Source organism: Aotus nancymaae, unplaced genomic scaffold (assembly GCF_030222135.1).
Source record: "Aotus nancymaae isolate 86718 unplaced genomic scaffold, 86718_ANA_hifiasm-v0.15.2.pri h1tg000014l, whole genome shotgun sequence".
In the NCBI taxonomy this organism is placed as follows: domain Eukaryota; kingdom Metazoa; phylum Chordata; class Mammalia; order Primates; family Aotidae; genus Aotus; species Aotus nancymaae.
Window position 1 is genome coordinate 17,939,932 of NW_026988425.1, and position 16,046 is coordinate 17,955,977.

The following is a 16,046-nucleotide window of genomic DNA, read 5'->3' on the forward strand; positions in this document are numbered from 1 at the left end:
TCTTTTCTTGCCTTTGAACATTTCTCCTCCTCTGCGCCCCTCCCCAGTAGAATCCAGCTTTGAAATGCTGCCCTACAGTCATCGTTGAACTAATTTTCTCCCAATTTTCATATGGTTTACTAGAAAGCCTTTGTTGAGTGGTGACAAAAATTTATAAAGCACATTATGCTAAAAGACATCTGCATAATTTGGTATCCATTGATAATTCAAAGGTTGATATAAAGCTAAACATAGGCTTACCACCTGACCTAACATTTGTGCTTCTAGGTATTCATCCAATGGATTTGAAAAATTATACTCTCACAAAAGCCTGCACATGAATGTTCACAGCATTGTATTCATATTTACCAAAAGCTGTGAGGAATCAAGAAGTCCTTCAAAAGGTGAGTGGAGAAACAATTGTGGTACATCCATACCATGAAATACTATTCAGCAATAGAAAGAAGTGCACTATGAAGCCATGTAAAGATATGAATGAATCTTAAATGAGTATTGCTAAGTGCAAGAACTTGGTCTTTTAAACCTACATACCATATAATTCCATTTATATTACATTCTGGAAAAGAAAAAAAAAACTAGAAGCCAAATCACTGATTGGCAGAGTTTTGGGGAGGAAGATGGGTTGATTAGATAAAGCACAGGGGATTTTTTTTCAAGTCCATAAAACCATTCTGTACAAGATGTAGTGGTGGATACATGACATTATTATTTTTTTTTCAAGTTCACAAAACCATTCTGTACAGGACTGTAGTGGTGGATACATGACATTATTAATCTGTCAAATCCCATATAACTTTATAGTGCAAAGAATTAACTGTAATATAGGCACATTAAAATAAATCAACCAGAAGTTCAGGGAATCTCAGAATGCAATGCAGACTGTGACTAAAGCATCTGATCATATTACAAATATATGAAATAACCTCACTGAAGAGGGTAGGGATAAATAAATGCTGATGTAATTAACTTCAGTCATTGGGTACAGTGTACACTGCTTGGGTGGCAGGTGCACCAACATCTCAGAAATTAGCACTAAGGAACTTATCCATGTAATAAGAAACCAACTATTCCCCAAAAACTACTGAAATTTTTTAAAAATTAAAAATATTATGTAAAAAAAACTTTGGAATGACTGTAAGACTAATGAAAAACTATTAAGCTATGTAATTATTGTACTTTAATTGATAAAGTTATTTCTTATAGGTGTATGACTTCATAATTATGAAAACTCTGTACATGTCTACTAAGATTAAACAAATAAATGGATGGTGGATGATGGGAGCTAGGTTTTTTACTGTTGGAATGGGGTTAACACATGTTAAATAAAATAGGGCAGAAAGCCATTGGCCTTGTACATTGAGTTCCAAATAATAAACCACTACCTAGCTTAGGAGTATATGTTTCGTAACAGATAGCTAGGTCTCAGCCAATCACAAGCAGTCAAGCTTCAGCCAATCACAGGTGGCCAATTGACCAGACCATGTCCAAATAAGACAAATGCAACCAATCAAGCTGTCTCTGTGCTTTATTTCTGTGTTCAGCCTATGAAAGCTCATTGCCCAAACTGTAGAGCAATGCTCTCTGAATTCTCTTCTGAAAACTATCTGTTCCCCCAAAAGTACTGAAATTAAAAAAGAAAAGAAAAATAATTATTATGAATTGATATGGTTTGGCTTTGTCTTCACCCAAAATCTCATTCTGAATTGTAATCCCCATAATCCCAATGTGTTAAGGGAAGGACCACGTGGAGGTAATTGGATCATGAGGATGGGCTCCTTCATGCTATTCTTGTGATAGTGAGTGAGTCTCAGGAGATCTGATGGTTTTATAAGTGTCTGGCATTTCCTCTGCTTAAACTCACTCCATCGTCCTGCCTGTGGAGAAGGAACCTCCTTCTCCTTTGCCTTCCATCATGATTGTAAGTTTCCTGAGGCCTCCCTAGCCATGTGGAACTGTGAGTCAATTAAGCCTCTTTCCTTTATAAATTACCCAATCTCAGGTATTTCTTCAAAGCAGTGAGAGAATGGCCTAATACACATATTTAAAAAAAATTAACTTTGAAAAAAAAAAAAAATTAACTTTGAAGATGAGTGTAAGACTAATGACAAATTAAACTATTAAACTGTATATGAGTAATTATACTCTAGAGTGCTGTCCAATTCATGAATTATTCTTTGCTCAGATAAACTCTTTTATTTAATTTGTCTAAAGCTTTTATGTTAACACACATAAGCATGGGGAGAATCCTAGAATGAGCCTCATTATTCTGGATTAAGTTGGAAACATCGGTATGAATTCATGTTTACCTTAATGCAGATAGTGATGGATATGTGGATAAATAATTCTAAATAATGTGTGTGCAAAAGTTGACAGACACACATCTATTTCCTAGGTATATTCATCCAGGAGCCTAAGAGCAATGGCATCCCACTAGCCATGAGTACAGCCAGCACCCAGATAGTTTTTAATATCATTCATCAGTAAAAGGAACCAGGGCTTCTTGCAAAAATCGCTAATTTTAGGGCTGGTTCTGAAATACATGTGATGAGCCAGGAGCATATTCTAATGTCAGAAACTACAGAAGTGTTTTAAAAGATGTCATGGTATGTCAAAGAGATGCATGAGACAACTGAAAAAGTTTCCAATTGCCAAAGCTTATAATGTTATGTTAAATAATATAGTCATAGATTACAATACAAAGTATAAATATGTGCCTGTAATCCCAGCTACTCGGAAAGCTAGGCAGGAGAATCACTTGAACCTGGGAAGTGGAGGCTGCAGTGAGCTGAGATGGCGCCACTGCACTCCAGTCTGGGCAACAGAGTGAGACACTGTCTCAAAAACAAAACAAAACAAAAGAAACAAAGTATAAATAAACATCGAGATTGTATGCTGACACAAATAAATAATTGAATAAGTAAAGAAATGTAGAATAGATAAATCTACTATACAAATAATTCCAAATAATCTACATAGCTGCTCCCTCCTCAAGGTGATGGAGTATGCTTTGTGTTCCTTACGTGTTTGTGGGACTGCACTTAGTGACGTGCTTCCAAATAGTACAGTATGGAAATGGGGGAGTAACAAAGTAACTTTATAGTGGAGAAGCCTGTTAGTCGTGTCAGATGATAAAGGTTTATAGTATCAGTGATAAGTTGTTAGCATAAACCCTTGATGTGTTGCATTGAGAATGGCACTTTGGCTTGTGATTTTCCTCCTCAAAACCCATAACCCTATGTTAGCTGTGAGAAAAACTTCAGCCAAATTCAAATTGAGGGACATTGTACAAAAAACCCAACCAGTAAACCCCAAAGCTCAAGGTCATATAAAACAAGAAAAGTGTAAGAAACTGTTACAGCTAAGAGAAGCCGTAGGAGACATGATGACTCAATGTAGTGTGGGATCCTGGAATAGAAAGGGGACATTAGAGAAAATTTAGGAAATCTGATAATGTATATAGAAATATGGTTTAGAAAAAAAATTGGAAAAAAATAGGAAATCTGGAAGAGATCCAAGATGGCTGACCACTAGCAGCTCGGGATAGTAGCTCCTAGTGACGTCACCAGATGAGATTTTGCCTTTAAATAAGGAAGGTAACATTAACATTCTGTGAAAATATCTTTCACCTGGTTGAATACGTGTTAACAGAGTTACTTCTGTAAATAGGACCACCTGAAACTAGACAACAAGATTCCTATTTCTGGAGGGACACTGTGGCTCATGTCTGTAATCCCAGCACTTTAGGGGGCCGAGGTGTGTGGGTCACTTGAGGTCAGGAGTTCAAGACCAGCCTGGCCAATATGGTGAAACCCCATCTCTACTAAAAATACAAAAATTAGTCAGGCATGATGGCACGTGCGTGCAGTCACAGATACTTGGGAGGCTGAGGCAGGAGAATTGCTTGAACCCAGGAGGCAGAGGTTGCAGTGAGCCAAGGTTGGCCTACTACACTCCAGCCTGGGTGACAGAGCAAGATTCTGTCTCCAAAAAAAAAAAAAAAAAAAAAAAGAAAAAGAAAAGAAAAGAAAAGAAAAAAGAAAAAAAGAAGATTGCTATTTCTTTTACCTTTTCAGAATAATCACCAGCATGTAGTATATTTCAAAGACAGTTCCTTAACAGTTTCTTAGACAAACACACGAGTCATTCTATTGTGTTTTCATTAAATTGTCCCCCCAGTTAGCATGGACTCATCAATCATTAAGAGGAAAAGAAAAAAACTTGACTTCAGGCATGAAATGGAAGAAAATGAAATATTTGGTTTTGCTTTCAGACTCCTCCTAAATGTGTCTACATTTTAACTCTTCAAGGGGAATAGGCTTCTTTTACATGTTTTTGTTAATGAAATGGAAAGGAGGAAAGTGATGGTTCTAGATAAATAAGTAAAAGGCCTCTGTTGAAGCTCGGGACGGGGGTGGAGGGAATAAAAACGAAATGGAATCTAAGATAGTTTGTCCCACTATAATTTCTCTGGTTCTTCATTCTTATCATGTTCAGAATTTCTCCCTACACTTTTCTGTACAAATGTGGCCCATTTGCTGTACAGATATTTTCTTTTTTATTCTCTTTGCTAATGTTCCTTATATGCACAGATCAAGCTTCACACCTTCTCACACTCACGTTGCTTCTTTTGGCATGTGCTCTGTTTGGCTGCCGTATGTAACTATACTTGCGACATTTCCAGACCCAGTTTAAAGTCTGAAATATATTCTTCCCTACACTTTGTGTTTTTGCACCTTTGGAACTTGGCATAACTTCTTTCCATTAGAATCTGATTGATCTTCTTATTTTTTTCTTTAGTTAATTTCAAAGAAGCATTGCCTCTACTTTTATCGCTTTTGGCCCAACTCTGAGTTCAGAGAACATAAAAATGTAGCAGTGTATCAGAAAAATGTCTTTGTAGTACTGTGGGGGCAATCCTAACAGACAGGTGATTGTGTTCATAGGCCAACTGGATTAGATCAGAAAGTATTCATTTTTCAGCTGACTTTTTGTGTGTTGAAACTTCCTCTGCTAGGGAAAGATACTGTATCAAGTGAACTTTTACTAATATAAGAATAAAGTTTTGTCTAATGTGAGATCTGATTTATATTGTAATTCATAGAAGTATTATAGTTGAAGATATTGTTCCAAAACTAAAGTCATGCTTCCTAATTTATCTGATGACTCTTTACAGACACAGGAAACTATTCCATAATAATTTATATTGACCACCAAGTCACAGATAGACAAGTGCTTATACGATTGTTCCAGATTAAATCTTCTTTCTTCTGCTGGATACCTCCATTTTCTTCTTTTTCGTTTTATTTTTTATTTTTATTATACTTTAAGTTCTGGGGTACATGTGCGGAACGTGCAGGTTTGTTACATAGGTGTACACGTGCCATGGTGGTTTGCTGCATCCATCACCCTATCATCTACATTAGGTATTTCTCCTAATGCTATCCCTCCCTTAGCGCCTCAAACCCCTGCTGTCCCTCCCCTAGCCCCCATCCCACTACAGGCCCAGTGTGTGATGTTTCCCTTCCTGTGTCCATGTGTTCTCATTGCTCAACACTTACTTATGAGTGAGATCATGCTGACAGCTCCATTTTCTAAGATCTAGGTCAAGTTTTACTCCCTTCACAAATCCTTCTCTGATTATACCCACATTGATCTTAAGGCATTAATTGTCTTTCTTATTTTACCTCTTAATTATATATTCTTAAGTAGCTTGGAATACTCTTCCTTTCTATTGCCTGACAAACACATACTTGTTATTCAGGACTCATGGAGAACATCACCTCCTCTTTGAAGTCATCCCTGACCACTGTCACCCAAGCGAGCAGGCATTCCCTTGACACTTTTCCCATAGCATCACCTGTGTGGGAGAATATAGATGCATCCCTCCATTTGATAACATACCTCTATCTACCTTCTGTCTCTCCCATTGCAGAGTGAGTTCCTCTCCAGCAAGAGGTTCAACATGTTCAATTCTGTCTCACTATTACCTATCCCTGTCTGGAAATTTAAAGAAACTCAATATATATTTGTGCTTTTAAAATTCAACATATATTTGAGCTTAATAAATAAATGAACACAAAAGAATAAACAAATGAACATGTAAAGGAATGGATTATTGCAATTTATATGTATCAAGTAATGACAGATGCATATAAATTAGTTCATTATAAGTATCAGTATATCAAGTTGAGCATGAATTAATCATTATGTATATCAGTGTAGAAGCATCAAATTAATTACTCATACATATCAATTCATGGTTATATACATATTTATTTCTTGCTGAATCAGTAGAAAAAAATGAAAACATAAGATACATGAGCTCTTCTATTTAATTGAGGGAAGAGATTTTGTTTTATTCATCATATGACATATTTTAACAAAATGTTTTTATTAGAAATACAATTTACTCAACTTTAAGAAAGTTAGAATTTAGGGAAGAAAATAAGGAAGAAGTTACCTGGAGAACAAACACCAATAAACCCAGTGTTTTAGCCACAGCACTTGATATATTTTCTTTACATATTTTTCATGTAAAGAAGAAAATATAAGAATATAAGAATCAAGGTTTGTCAAATGTGAGATCTGATTTATATTGTAATTCACAGAAGTAGATATTCAATGTAGATATTGTCATGTTTTATACTCTTGCATGCTATCATTAGAATGGTTGGATACTACTCAATATAATAGGGGGTCACAGCTCAAGCTATTGAAATCCACCAGCTGAAGATTATAAAAACACAAATGAATGAAACAAAATGAGGTTTATTTAACTTGCTTCTGCAAAGGAGAACACTCACTAGTGGAATCATGGAGGTTCCAGTAGGAGGATTTGGAGAAAGACTTGTGAAAGGATTTAGCCTCATCCAGGGTGATTCTAACAGGGCTCGAAGAGGAGGGGGCCGTTTCTGACTTGGATGCTGTCAGAAAGCAGGGGCAATTTAGAGACTGGTTATATGGCAATTACTCTCTAGAAGGTGGGAGGATCAAAACAACACTGTTGTATTGGTAAATCAGCAGGCCACTAGGGTTAGTACAAAGAGAGGGCTGTTTAGTTGTTTTGCGGCTGCAGAATGTCCTCATTGCTGTCTCTTTTCAGGCATAGTCCCAAACACATCATGCTTAGGGCATCATTGACATTTAGTGTGTGTTTTTTCAGCCTTCTCTTACTCCCCATTGCCAGGGCAAGTTTTCACTTTCTGAAACTACTTCTTACTGGATATTTAGTTTTTTTTTTTCATATTTTCAACTTTGTGATGTAATGTCTTGAGCCCCATTGTAAATATAGTTTCCTTCTAAAAAATAGAATCTCAGAGATGGCTATTAGTATCAAATATGTGGTCGTTTTCCTTTGTTCTCCTTTATGGCCGTATTTTCCTGACAAATTGCCATGCATCACTATTAACAATAATACATGATACCGTACCTCCATCATTACTGTGAGTTGCACATTTTAGAAATGGATTATCTTAATAGATAAAGATGGAATCTAATTTTTAACTTGAGTTTCTATAATTGTTTGTGAGGTTGATTTTTTTTACCTCTGCATTTACCCTTTTTGGAGTCTCTCTTTATGTTGTTTGTCAATTAGTCAGTTGGGGCCTTGCGTTTCTTATTCAATCCATGTTAACTCTTCAAGTAATTAAAAATACTTTTACAGTCTAGTCAAAAATATGTTTTTTCCATAGTAAAATTTTATGTAGTTCCATAGGTCCGTTTTTTTCCCTTTGTGCTTTCTACCATGCCTTTCTTATTTTCATACATCCTTCCAATGGCCGAAAATTGATTCTACTAAGTTTAACTCTTTAATCCATCTGAAATTATTTAGGGGTATGGTGAGAAATGCAACTTAAAAGTATTACGGTGAAATACATGATCATATTCAGTTTCTCAATAACTACCTTATTCATTTTCTTATACTGAGTAGCATCTTTGGACAGATGAATATATTTGTTGATGCTGAAAGCAAATATTGGCTATTTTTGAAAATGGTGTTTGACTAGACAAAATATGAAGAAATTTCTTCAGGGCAGAAATCACAATGGATATTCTGAATAAATGAAGGGATAAAGAAGAAAGAAAGAAATGATAATGAGCATGCAGCAAAATGTTATGACAATATATTTGTGCTGCATGATCTTCTATAAATTAAAATTTCAAAATGAGTGCATTTAAAATTTCAAAATGAGATAATTGTGTTTTGCTTTAAGTTGCTAAATTTGGGATGTTAAGAATACTCATGTTGTTGTGTTTTTTTTTTTTTTTTTACCATTTTCCCAAATAAATTTGGTTGGAAGTTTATCTGAGAAACAAAGGCTACTTCCTGAAAGAAAATGTGTCAGTCAATAATGTTTGAATCTGAATTTTTGTTGTATGTAATCTTGGTTTTAAGTCAGAGTGATGAAGTTCTATAAACTCAGTATAATTTTATAAATACCTATTGGAGGCTGGGTGCAGTGGCTCACACCTGTAATCCCAGCACTTTGGGAGGTAGAGGCAGGTGGATCACCTAAGTCAGGAGTTCGAGAACAGCTTGGCCAACCTAGTGAAACCCCCATCTCTACTAAAAATATAAAAAATTAGCCAGGCCTGGTGGTGGGTGCCTGTTATCCCAGCTACTGGGGAGGCTGAGGCAGGAGAATCACTCAAACTCAGGAATTGGAGGTTGCAGTGAGCCGAGATCATGCCACTGCACTCCTGGGTGACAAGAGCGAGACTCCATCTCAAAAAACAAACAAAAATACCTATTGGATGACAAAATCCATAGGTAAATGAGAATTTCTCAATGTTAATCTTTCAGTTCTACAGGATTTTCCAGATTGACTTATGAAATTAGCTAAATATTAATAAAAACACTCATAAAATAACTTCAAATATATTCCTTTGTTCAGGTATTGTGTACTAACTTTTATATCTGATTAGAGCTTTGAGGAAAGAAGGAAATGTACTCGATAATAAAATACATATTTTAAATGGTTGGTGTTTGAGTTTAAATATTTTAATAATTACTCTGAGTATTGAGACTAGTAAATATTGAAGCCAAATGCCGTGAAGTATCTATACCAACACACATGTATATTTTATAAGTATAAATACGATTTCCTATATTAAACATATATAACTGTAAAAGCTACGATACTTTCAGAAATGTAAACAAATGCTTTTCTTTGTTGCAGACTCAACCTCACTAGGACTCTCGGCTCTGAATACGACATGCTTTCTTCACGTATGACAGTCTTGCAGCATCAATCATGTCCCACAGCCACTATGCTGCTCGGTGCTCTCCCTGTAATTATTTTCCAGAGTACTTCATAAAACATTTTAATGCCACTATATGGAAACAGATATAAATTGATTTCATTTCCAATTGAAATTTGAAGAAATGTAGCTTTTAAGAAATGTAGCTTTATTTTAGGTTGCAGCTAATTTTGAATTGTTCCTTTTAGCAGAAGCTTAAAACATAGTTTTTCAAAAAAATTAAAGATCAGAGTTTCAATGTTGCAATCTAGGGTAAAATTGCAGTGTAACAGTGAAGCATTTTCCCTTTTTCTTTTTCTTTACTTTTTTTCTCTTTTTTTGGTCATGGGGAGTGCAGAAATGCAGTCAACACTCCCTCTGCCATATGCTTCCACTTTCATGTCTGTTTTGCCATCATCTATTCCATTAACATTATGATTAATGAAACCTCACTAGAATTTCAAATATATTGAAAAGTAGCCAATGCCAGCTCTTTGGAGGCTACTTTGAAAATAAATAACAATAAAAACAGGGTGACTTAGGCTTTTGAAATCTTTAAAGAAACCATGACTATGATCTTTACTGCTGCTGCAGAAAAGAGGACAACACTCCACATTTCTGGCATTGTGAATGACAACACTGCAACTGAAAGAAAGCTGGAATTTCTGCGAGTAGCTTTAGGACACAGGACTCCTGCTGAGCTCACCAGTTCCTTGCTCTACCCAGCTGCTTTCTCAGCTGGGGTTTTGAAATTAGCACTGTGAGAAAAGACAGAAATGACCAGGATGCATCTTCCTCACTATGAGAAAAAGGTAATGTTTAATTAACGTGTCAGCCGTCTGGTTTCCAACTTATTCCTGTATTTGTTTGTATGTTTTGCTTGGGATCTTTTTTTGATGCTCTTGTTCCTTTTCATTTCATGGAATAGAATGCCTAACCAAAAGTGTCTTTGTGCTCGTACTTATGTGAGAAGGATTCTGTACTTCTGGTTTCACTGAAATTAATGAGAGCAGTCTGCACATTTATACTCACAAGATATTAACATGGCTCATGCTCACTTAGCTAAGCTTGTGTGTAACATAGTAAAAATGCCACAAGTGAGAGAGCCTGTTTTAAAAATATTTCAACAAATACAGCATCTGACTTGTTGAAAATTCATATATTTACTTTATCTGTTGCTCTGCTGTAAAATTGTACCATGACGTGAACGATGAGTTCTACTTTAAGGCTGGATTGAGTAGTAAGTAAAAAATTAGTCACTTTGAATAAATAATGCTTCAAATCTTCCAGCCATAAAAAATCATATTATCTCCATTTTAACTTGTTACAAATTGTACTCGGATTTCATAGATAAAAATTAATAAAAAACATGATTTTAAAAAATTCTTTCTCCATAGCTTTATTTGGTTCTGCTTCTTAGAGGAAAACCCAGTGGGGTTCTTAATAGTATCTTTTTCATCTCTTTGATAACAGAATTGACTGTTGAACAACACATGGGTTAGGGACTCCAACCTCTATGTAGGTGAAAATCTGCATATAACTTTTTACTTCCCCAAAACTTAACTACTAATTGCCTACTGTTGAGTGGAAGCCCTACCAATAACACAAACAGTCAATTAACACATATTTTGTATGTGTTATGTACCATATCTTATAATAAAGCAAGCTAGAGAAAAGAAAATGTTAAGAAAATCATAAGGAAGAAAAAACATTTTTTATCGACTAAGTGGAAGTAGGTAAGTATAAAGGTCTTCATCCTCATTGTCTTCATGTTGAGTAGGGTGAGAAGGAGGAGGAAGAGGAGGGGCTGGTCTTGTCTCAGGGTACAGAGGTGGAAAAAAATCCATGTATAAGTGGACATTCACAGTTTGAATTTGTATTGTTTAAGGGAAACGGTTATTTATTTTACTAACCCAGAATGATCTGCATAAAATGTGCTCCATGTTGTATGCATGTATGTGTGCATGTATAAGTGTATACTTTACTCCGACTTTGCTATTGTGAATTACTTCTGTGATTTTCATTAATTTTCTGGCTGGAAAGTTGAATACTTTAGAACTTGAATATTGTTCTTAGGAGTAAAGTTTAGAGGTTGGATGTTTATTGGAAACATGTCAACTTGGTTTTATTTTAGTGATTTGAACTAAAATGTTGATTGCCAACACATCAGTAATCACTCAATATAAGAACTGGTCAGCAATTGATTTATAAACATTTATTATGTGTCAGGCTTTGGGCTTGGCAAGGAAGGCAGAAGATACGTATGTGGCTCTCACTCTCAAGATCCTTCTAGTTTCATCCTTCGGCTCAATAAGCTGTTTTTTGAGGAAGGATCTGATGTTTACCTCCATTGCTGTACAACTTATGTTGCAGTGGGGTTCTGCAGAATTGATTGAATTCCACCTCCAAGTAAAATAATATTTGCCTAGCTGGCAATTGGTCTTAACTGGATTAAGTTTTACCTACTCATGCTACAACTATTTATTGAATAACTATGTTGTATCAAGCACTGTTGTAAACACTACAGATATAGTAGAAATCAAGACAAACAGAACCTCCAACCTCACGGAGCTTACATCCTAGCAGGGACTGGGGAGGAGGAGGTAGCATGCATTTTCACACTTCTTTATTTAGTAGGACAACGAGGCAAAAGTGCCCTAGAAATTGAAGCTTCTAACTTGATACTAAGCAGTTAATATGGCCTACTTGCTTTCTGTATTGTATGACACTGACCCAATGGAAAAGGAAGAGCTTCTACTATACTTGTAAGTAATTTCCTAATACTTGCAAGTGATTTTAAAGTCAAACAGCAAAAAACTTGAAATAATATAATCCTTCCAAATTATGTGTTAAGACTAGTATACAAAAAACATTTACAATATATATACAAGGTAGTGATTTTAAGTTTTGGGCATTCAGAAGTGGTTGAAATTTCTTAGTAATAGTTTACCTGGAGCTTTCCCTTGACTGACAATTGGCAAAACTCACAGGTTCTTAATGTCTGCTGAAACTGCTGTCCACTCTCTTTGAGTCTGCTTTGGTTACTAGTGACAATGTCCACCACAAAAGGAACTTGAAAAACATTTATGTGTGGCTTCATATTGCCTCTCTTTTCATTTTGAATAATTCATTTTTCTTGTTTTAGGATTGCAGTGGAATACATGTTTTCTATTTTTTTTCTTGATCTCTTATTTGGTTTCTTTCTTGATCTGTTTCTGTTTACTCTGTCTATTTTCAAATAAGCATCTAATATTTTTGGCTCACACTAAAGTATTTTAAATCCATTTCTCCATTATTGTTTCTGCCATAACAGTTGTAAAATCCTAAGTTTTTTTTTTTTTTTTTTTTTTTTTAAATAGAGACTGGGTTTCACCACATTGGCCAGGCTGGTCTTGACCTCCTGATCTCGTGATCCACCCATCTCAGCGTGAGCCAACGCACCCAGCAGTAAAATCCTAAGTTCTTATGTCCTCAGTCTCTTTGGCAGCCATAAGCTTTAGTTCTAGAAACTAAGACATGGCATGAACTTGCTAAGAGCTCTAGAAAGGATTTTGTATCTCCTTATGTAAGGGCATGTTATAAGGCATTACCTGATATAATCCCTGGCATGGCTGCTTCTCCCTTCTTTCTTGAGGTCAGACTGGAATGCTGAAAGCTACTGCAGTCATTTTGTAACCAGGAAGCAAACATGAGAAATCCCAAGAGAATTTCAGAAACTGTCAGACCATGAATGCTAGCTGCTTCCCTCAAGACTACTTGTTATGCCATAAAAATTATCCAATATTTATTAAGGCACCCACTCTAAATAGTGTTTCCTGTTATTTTCAGCTGGAAGCTTTCCTAATGGATGATGCCATACACATAACATGCATGAACAATTGTTAGCAATTACTGAAAGTTGAGCATTAAGGTATAAATTAAAATGTGACAGTGAAGGCAAAATGCAATTTTTATCTTGAATAAACTTATGGTGAACGTTTTTTATGTTAAGCCAATACAAATCAAAAGCTCTTCTGATATTAGTTGAAGGTCTGCAACTAATCTGGACTGGTATGTTTCTGACTGATTCTTGGCATTTGTTTTCTCATATATAAAACAAGCGATTGCATTATTTCCCAGATCTATTGCAGATGTAAATTTCCAAGTTTGTTAGGATAGAATGTATTTTAAATCTATGGATTTATAACATTACCTGCCGAATGGTATTTTAACATTTGTATTCCATTGATACTTTGGATGTAAAATAAGCTTTTGCACATTACCTGTTTATGTTCAGGATTCTGTGCATACTGCACCGAAAAAACTCAGCTATGAGTTAGAGCATTTTGATATGCCATTGTAAAATTTAATTTACTTAGCATTCTAAAAGTCTAACTTATTTTTTACCACTGAACTTAGTATAAATAGAATACCTGGGAATACTTTTTCAGAAGAATTTTTCCCAAGAAAATCCTATACAACTTCAGTAATTTTCTTCCTTTTTATGGGCACACAATTCAGACAAAAATAATTCCATTAATACAGAGGTATGGCTGATGCACTAGGGTTTCCAACCCTTTTATGATATGACTGCACCATTGTATGAAATTGCCAGAAAGAATAAACAACATGAATTTCAGTCTATTATATGTTCCCATCTCCTTTTGCAATAGCAAAGGGTTATGTGTACTGACCAAGTGACCGTTGCTCCAACCAAGCCTTATTTTTTTTTTTCTGGTCATGATATATTGATGCTTAATTCTAACTTGTAATTTGGTTGATATTGGAAACTGAGATATACAAAGAAGCCATCAGTACTGGAACTAGAAATGGAGTAAAATATAAAAGAGAGAATTGATAGCAGCACAAAAATTTAAGACATATTGAAAAAAACGCCGATAAGAAGAAAGAATGGTGTGTGTGTGTGTGTGTGTGTGTGTGTGTGTGTGCAGACCTGTGGAGTAATTAGGCAGGGAGAATAAAAGTACATCAGTGTTGAGGTTGTGTCCTTTTTATGGAATGAAGAAGTTATTTCTAGACAATTATCATTACTTCTTGTTTTCCAGAGTAATACGCAGTCCACGAGCTGGAGAGCCAATCTGGTACTTTAAAAGGAAAGATTCTTGCTTTCTTGAAGCAACATAGCATCTCAGGGTGGTGCTTGAGTACCACAAAAACAGAGATACATGTTCTCTACATGCTGGAAGCAGTCATCCTGTTGCTAAGGAAACAGCCTCACTCAGCAAGGGTCACCTTTGGAAACAACTGCAAGACTTCAAAGCAGATTAATAGAGAAATACCAAGACCTGAACTTCCTGGCTAATGTTGTCTTCTATTTTAAATATCCTTTTCAACAAAGGTTTGCTTATGTGATTTCTGTTTAGTGGGCAGTAGCAAGGCAAAATTGAATATATAGTAAGTCGAGCCCGGTATCTTTCAAGCTCTGGCTCTTGGAGATCTGTGGCTTTTGGTAGACGCTTTGAGTGTGGGATTGTGCAGGAACAGCAGGATGGAGACGGACTGACATCAGGTTTACAAAGAGATGCTGAATTTATGACTTTGTTTGAGGGAAAGGTTCCACTCATTAAAAAATGTAGAGTCGTTACTCATACAAGCATATGTCATTACTCATTTGTCCACATTAGTGAGATTTTCTAATTTGTGAAAAGTCTTGGCATATCTTAGGTTTATGCACATTTTTGTATTACTGAAGCAGATTTCATTCATGCATCCATTTATTCATTCATTTGTGACATATCTTTGATTTCCTACTGTTTCAGGTACTTTGGGGATAAGAAGTGAATAGAACATATTTAAGGTCTGGGGGACTCAATCTGAAGAAGAAAGCAGATATGGAGACAAAACAGTGGAATCACTTGCAGAGGGAACACAGGAGATGCTCATAATTTTGTCCTGGGGAGGTGAGGGAAGGCATTTGGAGAAAGAAAATGGCTGATCTTATCCTTGAAGGATGGATTAGAATTGAACAGGGAATCTGGTCCTAGAAGTCCCAAGACCGAGACAACAGCAAATACTAAGTGCAGAGATGTGAGGAAGAGATTTCACTGGGCTTCTGTTGATGAAGTTTAGGATATATTACGCAATGTGTTTGGACAGGAGACCAGAAAATGAAACTGGGACTGGATCATAAAAGCTCTTACTTAATATAAAAATAAGTATATACTTTACTGCTAGTTTTTCAGATTTTTTTTAAGTTTAATATTACAATAAATAGAGCCTATCTTGGTAGTATTCCTCCCTTACCCCTTTGACAGTATAACATTTGTTACAAATGCCTAAATGCTTTCAGATGGCTTAAAGAACTGGAATTTCAGTGGCTATTTATCATCTAAAGCAAGAACTGTAAAATTTAACGATAAATTCTTGCTATTAATACTCATTAAAATCTTTGATTTATTAAAAGATGAATGATGGATTTTTATAACTGAGATTAGGACAATTTCTACTTCCAAGATAACTAGTAAAATTAAGTTATTGATTTCAACCATTTCTTGAAATTATATACCTTTTTGTTGGTAGAAAATTTAAGTGACAAATACAGATAACTGTTCTGCCCCCTAAAGTGTTATGAGCCACACTGAAATACACCTGGTTAACTCCTCCTTTATAAGGGATAAGAATGAAACTTGTGTACAAGAAAATGTGGCAGGCACCCATGTTTGGGAGCTAGAGCTTGTTGGCATCATCTAAGTTAGCCACCTGTTCTAGCCTGCATTTGCTGAATAAATTAGATGCTCTTGGGAGAGTGTATGCAGCTGACTGGGTTGCCTTGTTACCAAGGCAACCGTTTTTCTTCTGCTCTATGA

At 35.6% G+C, this 16,046-nt stretch overlaps 1 long non-coding RNA gene across 1 annotated transcript; it reads left to right on the forward strand.

Moving 5' to 3' along the window:
- Nucleotides 1-9,886: 9,886 nt before the first annotated feature.
- On the forward strand, nt 9,887-15,533 carry LOC105733059 (uncharacterized). The gene is made up of 3 exons (XR_001111168.2): nt 9,887-10,052; nt 14,286-14,578; nt 15,000-15,533. It is a non-coding gene; the product is annotated as an uncharacterized LOC105733059 (long non-coding RNA).
- The last annotated feature ends 513 nt before the right edge of the window (nt 15,534-16,046 follow it).